The sequence below is a fragment of the Macaca fascicularis genome, chromosome X, assembly GCF_037993035.2.
Source record: "Macaca fascicularis isolate 582-1 chromosome X, T2T-MFA8v1.1".
NCBI classification, from domain to species: Eukaryota; Metazoa; Chordata; class Mammalia; order Primates; family Cercopithecidae; genus Macaca; species Macaca fascicularis.
In genome coordinates, this window is record NC_088395.1 from 130,510,669 (window position 1) to 130,522,737 (window position 12,069).

The 12,069-nt window shown below is 36.5% G+C and overlaps 1 pseudogene; it reads left to right on the plus strand.

Annotated features, from left to right (window-relative positions):
- Positions 1–4,266: 4,266 nt before the first annotated feature.
- Positions 4,267–5,329, plus strand: LOC102134467 (nucleophosmin pseudogene; annotated as a pseudogene).
- The last annotated feature ends 6,740 nt before the right edge of the window (positions 5,330–12,069 follow it).

Here is a 12,069-nt window from a genome sequence, read left to right on the forward strand (position 1 = left end):
TGCCTCTTTCACATGCTCACAGTACTAGGCGCTTCTCTCCATCAAGTCACTGATGTCAGTACTATGCTTGACAGGTGTGAGTCTGTCTTCCCCATTCACCTGTGAGGTCAGTGAGGAAAGGAACCATATCACTAACAAGTACCTAGAAAAGTGCTAGGGTTTGTTGTTGGATGAGTGAATGAAATGTTCCTTGATCATCATATGGCTGCCTCTTGCCTTACCATGCTCACTCACTCACTCATTTGCTCATTGATTACACAAAATTTTTTGAGGAACTGTTATATGTCAAGCCTTCTGCTAGGCGTTAAGGCTACAAAGGCAGAAAAAGACCCTTCTCTTCCCTCACAGTGCTTACTGTCCAGTGGAGGCGACAGATAAGCTAACAGGTTATTGTAATGCAGTGTGGTGAGTGCTAACAGAAAGTAAAATGTTCCCTGGGGGCAAAGACAGTTATGGCATTGAAGAGTATGCCAGGCAAAGGAAATAGCATAGGCAAAGGAAATAGCATAGGCAAAGGCCTGGAGGCAAGACAACAAGGTATCTTTGAACAATTGAAAAAAATGTAGTTTAGCTAGAGTAGAAAATACATCTGAGGGTTGTAGATCTGCTGCCAGCCAGAACTTGTGGCTTTGGAAGTTACACATTTTGGGTCAGCCATCACCCAGGCAAGTGAGACAAGCACTCTGACCACTAGACTCATAGACTATATCTTCAAAGAGCCCGTAGAGTCAATCCACCTGTCTTTCTGTCCAACAACAACACAACAACAACACACACACCCACCTTACTATAAACAAAGTGAAAAAACAAATATTAGTATACAGACTATATTGAGAACTCCTGCAAATCAAGAAGAAAAAGGCAAGCAACCCAATAGAAGAATGGAGAGGGGGGGAAAGGAAATTCAGAGTAGAAAACACAAATGGCCAATAAATAAAAGAAAAAAATGCTCCCCATTGCTAATCAAGGAAATACAAATGAACTACAAGAGGACATTTTGTACCTCTCAGGCTGACAAAAATTAAAAGTTTGACAGTACCAAGTGTTGGCTAGAAGGTAGAGCAAAGAGAGGTCTCTTTTATTGTTGGGTAGGATGTAAATTGGCTTTACACACTTGAGAGAGGAGCTTGACAATATCTAGTAAACTTGGCAACATGTATACAATCCAGCTATTGATACTTCTTGGTATGTATCTAGATATATTCCTGTACATATGGACAAGGATCATTCATTTTGGCATTGTTTCTAATGGCAAATAAATGAAAACAATCTAGGTGTCCATTAATAGGAGTATGGATACACAAAATAAGGTATATTCCTATAACAGATTTTATATAGTAGGTAAAAGGAGTGATGTAGATCCATAGGCAGCAAAATGCCAGGTTAATAAAGCAATTTGCAGTGTACGCACACTTTAAAACACACCTGAACTAAACTCTGTGTTGTTAATGGATACATATGAGTGCACTTAAAGTGCAGAAGGTATTTTGAAATAATGCACACAAAATTCACAATGGTTATTGCCTTTGAGGAGTGGGAAAGATAATGGGTTTGAGAGTGGGTCCAAGATGATCTGACTTTATAAGGTTTTCTGTCTTTTATATATGAAGAGTAGTATGTTGATAAATATTTAACAACTGGTCCTCCAGGAATTTTAAAATAAAAAACACTGATTCATAGCATTTGAGGATTTCTGTGTTGAAATACTCCCACTATGGCTGATTTTTAAGCTACCAAAGCTTTAGCAACCAGTTTGCATAATTCCTGAAAATTTAGCACACGATTCTCAAGAACAAGTATGAGCTGGCGCAGCACAACGTTCTGTGTGTGCGTATGTCTGTTGTATGTGTATAAAAACTTGAAGCATTGATGACAATATTAACAATCCTAAGTTTTGTATACTGGAAACAGAGGTATTTGGTTATCTTAGTTCTGAAGTTTTATGTGTATATTAGATTTCTTGGAAAAAAGGAGACAGTTCTATAAGAATCAGAATGGGTAAAAATATCTGACAGATTAAATTATAACTGGACATAGTGTAAAGCAGGGCTTTGTTCTGGATGCCCTTCTCTATATCTTCCATTTTAATAACTTAATACTCATTGAATATATTGAATAAACACAGTAAGTCAAGCATCTTCCTCTCTGCTGGTTACATGATTTTATGAACCAAGAGCAGCCTTTAGAAATAGCTAACTTTTATGATTGAATTAAAAAAACACTCAAAAGAAAAAATACCAGTTAACTGAAGAGAATGGTTTAAATAATTCCCTGGTATCTCAATACTTTTTTGACATGCTATTGGAATACGTTTCACTTCATTGATGCACCATAAAAACAATTGCTAGATTGTTTGTACAATGTATTTTTTAATGAGCCTCAAAGTCGTAGAGCAGTGATGATACATAATCCTACTTTATATATGCTATTACTACTTTCTGTTACCACAACTGAAAGAGGCTCAACTGTTATTGTGGAAGGAATGGAGCAGTTAAATGTAATAACAGGTTCCCCTGTTTCCCATTCATCTGTTATTTAGTGAGTGCCTAAAATGCATCTAGTTCCTCTGGCTTTAGAACAGTCCATTGAAGCATACACAATGAGGAAGCTATTCTTTCCTTATTGATTTCATCTTTCATTTTGACTTCTGGAGATCAAAATGGGAAAATCAGGAATCCAGAGAGAAATGCTTCAAAATGCCTCCTTTTCCCCACTTCCCTCAACCTCAAACATTCAGAAAATATTTTAGAAATAATATTATAATCAGAAATTAACTTTATAAATAAATTATATATATATGTATGTAAAATTTTTTGAAACAGGGTCTCACTCTATCACCCAGGCTGGGGTGCAGTGGCACGATATTGGCTCCCTGCAACCTCTGCCTCCCAGGTCCAAGCAATTTTCCTGCCTCAGTCTCGCGAATAGCTGGGATTACAGGCACACGCCACCATGCCCTGCTAATTTTTTGTATTTTTAGTAGAGATGAGGTTTTGCCATGTTGGCCAGGCTGGTATTGAAATCCTGACCTCAAGTGATTTGCCCACCTAGGCCTCCCAAAGTGCTGAGATTATAGGCGTGAGCCACCACGCCTGGCAAGTTTTAGATATCTATATTATAAATGTATTTATATTAATAAAATATTTTATAAGTAAATTATATTTGTAATGTTACAAATTATATTTCTAAAAATTACAAAATAATAACTTTATTTGTAGAATAAACTAGAAATTTATATTTTATAAACAAATAGCCCTGGAATAAATTGGATACTAAGGAAATTTCTGCTTTGGAATTAGATATAAAGAAAATTATTAGTTGCTATAACAATTACATTCAATAAAAAGTCTTGTTATATTAAATATTTACATAAAATAAAAGTAAACCCTGCCCACAGAGAATTGTCACACATATGATGTATGTTGTATGTTCTTGACTGTGTCTACCCTACAGAACACTTAATTTTTTTTTTTTTTTTGAGACGGAGTCTCACTCTGTCACCCAGTGTAGAGTGCTATGGCTCAATCTTGGCTCACTGCAACCTCCACCTCCTGGCTCAAGCGATTCTCCTCCTTCAGCCTCCTGAATAACTGGCACTACAGGTGTGCACCACCACGACCGGCTAATTTTTTATATTTTTAGTAGAGACAGGGTTTCACCATGTTGGCCAGGCTGGTCTTCACTCCTGACCTCAGACGATCTGCCTGCCTTGGCTCCACAAAGTGCTGGGATTACAGGTGTTAGCACACTTTTTAGACAGACAATTTTCCCATAGAACCAGGTCATTGTAAGTAAAGATTTATTCATATTCCTGACTAATCGAGATTCCAGTTCTCACTTAGCACAAGACACTGAAAATGTTGTATTTTCTTATCTTTAATGTAGCCTGTGTGTTCTAATCTTCAAATTGTATAGATGAGGGGGAATTGTTTTGAAGGCAATAATTTGCTATCTGTACCACTTATTTTTCATATTTTGTTTTCTTTATTAAAAATGTTTCTCAGGATAGAAGTTATATTTGTTCTTTGTAGGAAAAAGGAAAGTACATAAGAAATAAAAGGGAATTTTTGCTTTTTAAAGGAATTTTCACTTTTTGCATTTTACACTTCTATCCTCCTTAAATTTAATACTTTGAACTTCTATTACTTTTGTAATTAAAAACAGTAAAGAGCCTGGTGTGATTCTGTCCTGCGCAACTGTTCTCTGGGGCAGTAGTTGTTTATCTCCACCCACCTCATTTCCCAACTAAGTGCAAGCTACCACCCCATGGAAGATTTGATGGACATGGACATGAGCCCGCTGAGGCCCCAGAATTATCTTTTTAATTGTGAACTAAAGGTGGACAAAGATTATCACTTTAAATTTGATAATGATGAAAATGAGCACCAGTTATCTTTAAGCACGGTCAGTTTAGGGGCTGGTGCAAAGGGCGACTTGCACATTGTTAAAGCAGAGCCAATGAATTATGAAGGCAGTCCAATTAAAGTAACACTGGCAACTTTGAAAATGTCTGTACAGTCAATGGTTTCCATTGGGGGCTTTGAAATAACACCATCACTGGTATTATGGTTGAATTGTGGTTCAGGGCCAGTGCATATTAGTGGACAGCACTTAGTAGCTGTGGAGGAAAATGCAGAGTCAGAAGACGAAGAGGAGGAGGATGTGAAACTCTTAAGCATATCTGGAAAGTGATCTGTCCCTGGAGGAGGTAGCAAGTTTCCACAGAAAAAAGTAAAACTTGCTGCTGATGATGAAGAAGAAGATGATGATAATGAAGAAGATGGTGATGATTTTGATGATCAGGAAACTGAAGAAAAAGTACCAGTGAAGAAATCTATAACGAGCTACTCCAGCCAAAAATACACAAAAGTCAAAACAGAATGGAAAAGACTGAAAACCATCAACACCAAGATCAAAAGGACAAGAATCCTTCAAAAAACAGAAAAAATCTCCTAAAACACCAGAAAGACCTAGTTCTGTTGAATACATTAAAGCAAAAATGCAAGCAAGTACAGAAAAAGGTGGTTCTCTTCCCAAAGTGGAAGCCAAATTCATCAATTATGTGAAGAATTGCTTCCAGATGACTGACCAGGAGGCTATTCAATATCTCTGGCAGTGGTGGAAGTCTCTTGAAGAAAATAGTTTAAACAATTTATTAAAAATTTTCCGTCTTATTTCATTTCTGTAACAGTTGATATCTGGCTGTCCTTTTTACGATGCAGAGCGAGAACTTTCCCTACTGTGTTTGATAAATGTTGTCCAGGTTCCATTGCCAAGAATGTGTTGTCCAAAATGCCTGTTTAGTTTTTAAAGATGGAACTCGGCCCTTTGCTTGGTTTTATGTATGGAATGTTATGATAGGACATAGTAGTTAGCGGCAGTCAGACATGGAAATGGTGGGGAAACAAAAATATACATGTAAAATAAAACAGTATTTTAATAAAGTAAAAACAAAACCAAAAAAACAGTAAAGGAGGCTTGGCATGGTGGCTCATGCCTGTAATCTCAGTGCTTTGGGAGACTGAGACAGGAGGATTGCTTGAGGCCAGGAGTTCAAGACAAGCCTGGGCAACATAGCAAGATCTGTCTCTAAAAAAAAAAAAAAAATAGCCAGGCATGGTGGCACGTGCCTGTAGTCTCAGCTAGTAGGGAGGTTGAGACAGGAGCATCACGTGAGCCCAGGAGTTCATGGCTACAGTGAGCTATGATTACACCATTGCACTCCAGCCTGGGCAACAGAGTGAGACCCCATCACTAAACAAAAACAACCACCACAGCAACAACAAAAACTAGTAAAGAAAAACATATATATTTTAATATTCTTTCACTAGGTAATAAATAATGACCCAAAGATGAGTTAGACTTTGTAACAAAATAAAGTTAAAAAAAATTGTTTCATTGATATAAAAACAACAAAAACAATGCACTATCAACACCCAGGAATTAGCATCCTTAACTTTTAATGTATTTTCCTTCCAATCATTTATGTATACCTAACATATATATTATATAATATATTCATGGTCTTATATTCATGGTCTTTAATCTTCACTGTGTATTAAAATCACAAGGGAATGTTTTTTTAAAAATACTAGTGCTAGGCTCCTATACCCAGACCATTTTAATCAGAATCTCTGGGTGTGAGATCCAGGCATGGTTACTTTTAGAAGTTCCCCAGGTGATTTTAGTGTGCAGTTTCAGTTGAGTACTATTGTAATATATCTATATGTTGCATCATTTTGAATTTTTGGGTTGCAAGGAACAGAATCACTAATAAAACTGGTTTTAAAAATAAAAGATTTTTTTTTTGGTTATTGTTACTTGAAAAGTCTAGAGGCAATGAAGCCTTCTGGCACTGTGTGATTAGGACTCCAGCTAAGTTTCTCTGAAATTCTCTTGACAGGTCTCCTCAATGTGCCAGCGTCCCTGGTGGTTCAAATCTAGAGGGAAAAAGGAACATAGGTTCCTGTGACTCAGAAACTTTGAATAAAAGTCAGTAAGTTTTACTCTGATTGAACCAATATGAACTAAAAACTGTGGCCAGATGACTTCTGTGGGCTCTTGCCTTGGGCTTAATGTTGCCCACGCATGAACTATGACAAGGAGGGAAATCTGTATGCTTTTAGAGAAGGGACAAAGGAAATTGGATATTGGATAGGAAATCAATAAATGTTCACTACATATATGTTTGGCCACTTTGTATTATACTACATATAGTTTATTATCCTGATTTAAAAATGTACATATTATATTTTAATACATTTTGAAACATGATTTTTAATTAGCTACATAACATTGTATCATATGAATGGAATGTCATTTAACCTTTGCCTTTTTTTTTTTTTTTTTTTTTTGAGATGGAGTTTCACTCTTGTCACCCAGGCTGGAGTGCAGTGGCACAATCTTGGCTCACTGCAACCTCTGCCTCCCGGGTTCAAGTGATTCTCCTGCCCCAGCATCCCGAGTAGCTGGGACTATAGGCACCCGCCACCATGTCTGGCTAAGTTTTGTATTTGTAGTAGAGATAGGGTTTCACCATGTTGGCCAGGCTGCTCTTGAACTCCTGAACTCTAGTGATCCACCTGCCTTGGCCTCCCAAAGTGCTGGGATTACAGGTGTGAGTCACCACGCCCGGTCTCCTTTGCCCTTTTTTTGTCTATATATTTTTTTCTAATGGAACAATCAATGGCCTTAAACTAGTTATGACCATATGACCAAGTTTACCTGGGACCATGCTCATTAATGTCTGTTGTGCTGGAATACTTATTAATAATGCCTTATTAACTCTCAAAAGTATCCGGTTTAGAGGATAAATTATATGGCCATCTTACTTTAAACATAAATATCTGTCCATTTATCTGATCATATCTTTAAGATAGATTATTGGAAAAATAATTTCTGGTTCAAAGAACAGAAACATTTTAACATTTTGATACACAATGACAAACTTTTTTTCCCTAAAAATTATGCCTATTTAATATTCCAGCCAGCAGTGCACAAGTTAGACCATCTCACAAAATTCTGTCAGCACTGAGTATCACCTTTTTCCTTCCTTCTCTTTTTTAACATTTGCCAATTTGATAGGAAAAAAGGAAGGTATGTTAATAATTTGATTAGTTCCTTGGTTATTGGTGAGCCTGAATATTATTTTTGGATGCTTAGTGACCATTTGCATATCTTAGTTTATGGCTTGTTTATGTCCTTTGCTCATTAAGAGTCCTTTGTATATGAATACTTTATCTACCATATTTGTTGAAAAAATTTTCTTGTTTATATTTTGTTTATTGTCTTTTAAAGTAACATTACAGACTTTACTTATAATCTTTTTTTTGAAACAGAAAAAAAAAAACATGCTCTGTTGCCCAGGTTGGAGTGCAGTGATGTGATATCGGCTCACTGCAACCTCTGCCTCCCAGATTCAAGTGATTCTCCTGCCTCAGCCTCCTGAGTAGTTGGGATTACAGATGCGTGCCACCCTGCCTGGCTAATTTTTTGTATTTTTGGTGTAGACAGGGTTTTGCCTTATTGGTTAGGCTGGTCTCAAACTCCTGGTTTCAAGTGATCTGCCTGCCTCAGCTTCCCAAAGCATTAGGATTAAGGACTGCCTATAAATTTATCTATAAACACTTTCCTTTGTTATTTTTTTCATTGCCATTATGCTGGAAAAGTCCTTTATCATCCTGAGATCAGATTGATATTCCACCTTACTTTTATAATCTGCCTTAAATTTTCTTCCAGAATTTCAGTTTACTTTTTTCTTTTTTGTGGAGATAGGAGTCTCACTCTGTCACCCAGGCTAGTGTGCAGTGGCATGATCATAACTCACTGTAGCCTCGAACTCTTGGCCTCAAGCAATCCTTCCACTTCAGCCTCCCAGGTAGCTGAAAGCACAGATGTCAGTCACCATGTCTGGCTAATTTTTAATTTTTTTTGTAGATAATGGGGTCTCACTATTCTGCTGAGTCTGGTCTTGAACTCCTGGGCTCAAGCAGTCCTCCTGCCTTGGCCTCCTAAAGTTCTGGGATTATAGGTGTGAGCCCCTGGCCTAGAATTTCAGTTTTTTAAAATTAACTTTTGAATACATTTGGAATTTATTTTGACATAAACTTTGAAGAAATGTTCTCACTTTATTTTCTTTCCAATAGTTAAATAATTTTTTTTCAATATCAATTTGATTGAAATTGCCATATAGTTATAACTTAAGGGAATAATTGACACCTTTATGGTTATCAGTCTTGTGCTTATTATCCAGGCACTTGTATGTCTCTCCATCCACTCAAGTCTTTTTTCTTTGTGTCTTTCATTTTATCCATGTTATTTTCTTCAAACAGGCCTTGCATACTTCTTAGTGAGATTATTTCTAGTGATTTCATATAATATACTGGTAAGGTAAATAGAATCTTCCCCCCATTATATTTTCTCACAGGTGGTTGCTGTTGTATAGGAAACTTGCTTATTTTGTATATTTATTTTGTATACAGTTACTTATTAGTTTTCATGGATTTTCTGTTGATTGATTCTATTGGTGTTTTAGGAAGACCATTTTTTTTATTATTTATTTATTTGTTTTTTGGGATGGAGTCTCACTCTTTCGCCCAGGCTGGAGTGCAGTGGTGCTATCTCGGCTTGCTGCAAACTTGGCCTCCCGGGTTCAAGCGATTCCCCTGCCTCAGCCTCCCAAGTAGCTGGGATTACATGAGCTTCCATGCTGGGCTGGAAGACAAATATTTAATCTATAAGAATTATAATTGTGTATCCTTTCTAATAGTTATGCTTCAAATTTATTTTTTTTATATTTTACTAATAGCACTTTTAGAAAAGTATACCTAATGCTAATTGTAGGGGGAATTCTTGTTTTGTTCCTGACTTTAAAGGGAATGACTCTACTGTTTTAATTTTTTTTTTTTTTTTTTGAGACAGAGTCTTTCACTGTCACCAGGGCTGGAGTGCAACAGCGCAATCTTGGCTCACTGCAACCTCTGCCTCCCGGGTTCAAGCGATTCTCATGCCTCAGCCTCCCAAGTAGCTGGGATTACAGGTATGAGCCACCATGCCCGGCTTTGTTTTACTCTTAAATAAGATGTTGGCATTTGAATTAAGAAATATATTTTTATCTTTTTATTTATTTATTTTTATTTATTTATTAATTATTATTATTATTTTTATTATTATTATACTTTAAGTTCTAGGGTACATGTGCATATCTTTATTAAGAGACATCATTCTATTTCAAGTTTAAGAGTTTTTTCATTTCTTTTTTTCAAAATTGAATTTAACCAAGTGTATTTCTGTCTTTTATGTTTATAAACACAACATTTTCTTCCTTTGCTCTACTGATGTGATGAACAATATAAATCGGTTTCATTATATTGAACTATCCTTATGTTCCTGAAATAAACCATATTTAGTTATATAGTGTTCTTTTTATACGCTGTTAGATTCATTTTGCAGGCACTTTTGATGGGATTTTTGCGCCTATACTCATAAATAAAAATGGTCTACTGTTTGTGTGGAAAGATGATGGAAATGATCTATTCCATAACCCAGGGAACTCTGGTGATGGGCTTTCATTATTAGGATTGGTTATTTCTTTATGTTCCACCATCCTTCTCCCACTTACTTCTCATTATTAACCACTCCTTTACTCTTTAACCTCTTGTAAGCTTACCTCCATTCCCAGTACTGTATTGAAACCATTCAGGTCTACATGTCCAGTGACCTTTTTATTGCCCGGATGGCCTTTTCTCAGCTCTCATGTTCCTTGCTTTCTCTGTAATAATTGACACCGTTGATATCTTTAAATTCTCTCTTCTCTTGGCTTCTGGCACTGTGCATTCTCCTTTCTTGCTCTTCCATCTCTAACCAGTCCTGTCTCATGGTCCCTTAATTCTCATCTTCTTTAAAATCCCTTAAAGTTGAACATTTCTTCCTCCAGGTCCTGTCTTCAGCCTTTACTGTTTTCTTTACCCACTCTTAGTAATTGGTTTCATTTCTGTGTCTTCCACTATGCAGATGCCACCTGGGAAATTTCCTAGTATAGTGACTATTACATATTAGGTGATCAAGAAATGTTACTTCAGTTTGGGTTTCACATTCATATATCTGGGCTTGACAACTCCTAAGTCTCAGTTTTGAATTTCCAACTGGCTATTGAATGTTTTTGGTGGGATATCCTTCTCACACCTCAAGTTCACTGTGTGCACATCAGAACTTATCAACTTTCCCACTCTCATTTCCTTCTTCCCAATTTCACTATTTCTGTTAGTTGTAGCAATTTGTTCTGCCATAACTCAATGGGTCTGGTGTAAGACAATGTAAGACAGTGTCTCATGGTGGGAGCTGTGGAGATTGACAGTACCTGCTTTGTTTTACAGAGTGTATGTACCAGCAAATTATTGTCATGCAAAATATTAGCCCAATATTGCCAGATATCAAGATTTTTTGGGAGAAGCTGGACATTAACAAAACATCTTTAATGTCAATTTTCAGATGTTTACAACTAATTCAGTTTTTTAAAAATTGAGTCCATCCTCTGGTGGATGCTGAGGTTTGAAAAAAAAGAAAAAAAAAATGAGTCTAAAACAAAACCTATCTATGGGCTGATTTTGACTTATGGGCTACCAATTTGCAATCTCTGTGCCAAAGAGTTTTCAGAATCATAGGTTGTTTTTTGTTTTGTTTTTGTTTTTGTTTTTGAGACAGAGTCTCACTCTGTCCCCTAAGCTGGAGTGCAGTGGCACGATCTTGGCTTACTGCAAACTCCGTCTCCCAGGTTCAAGCGATTCTCATGCCTCAGCCTCCCAAGTAGCTGGGATTACAGGTGCCTGCCACCATGCCCAGCTCATTTTTGTATTTTTGGTAGAGATGGGGTTTCAGCATGTTGGCCAGGTTGGTCTCGAACTCCTAACCTCAGGTGATCCACTTGCCTCGGCCTCCCAAAATTCTGGTATTACAGGCATGAACCACTGTGCCCGGCCAGAATAATAGTTTTAATGCTTTTTTTTCCTGTAGGTGTTTTAAATAATTTGCTTTACTTTATTTTGTCATAGAGCTTACATTATTTTTCCTTTATATTATTAATTAATACATAATAATTGTACATATTTATGGGGTATATAGTGATGTTTTGATACATATAATGTATAGTGATCAGATCAGGGTAATTAGCATCCCATCATCTCAAACATTTATTATTTCTTTGTGTGGGGAACATTCAATATTCTCCTTCTAGCTATTTTTAAATGTAGAATAAATTATTATTAACTATAGTCATCCTACAGTGGTATAGAATACTATAACTTATTTCTCCTATCCTATCTATCTATAATTTGTAATCCTTTCAGAGATCTCTCCCTTTCCTCCCTTCTGCCTACTCTTCTTGGCCTCTAGTATCCTTTATTCTACTTTTTCCTTCTATGAGATCAACTTTTTTTAGTTTCCCCACACAAGCAAGAATATTATCTTTATTAGTCCATTTTCACGCAGCTATAAAGAATACCTGAGTCTGGGTAATTTATAAAGAAAAGAGGTTTAATTGACTCACAGTTCCACATGGCTGGGGAGACCTCA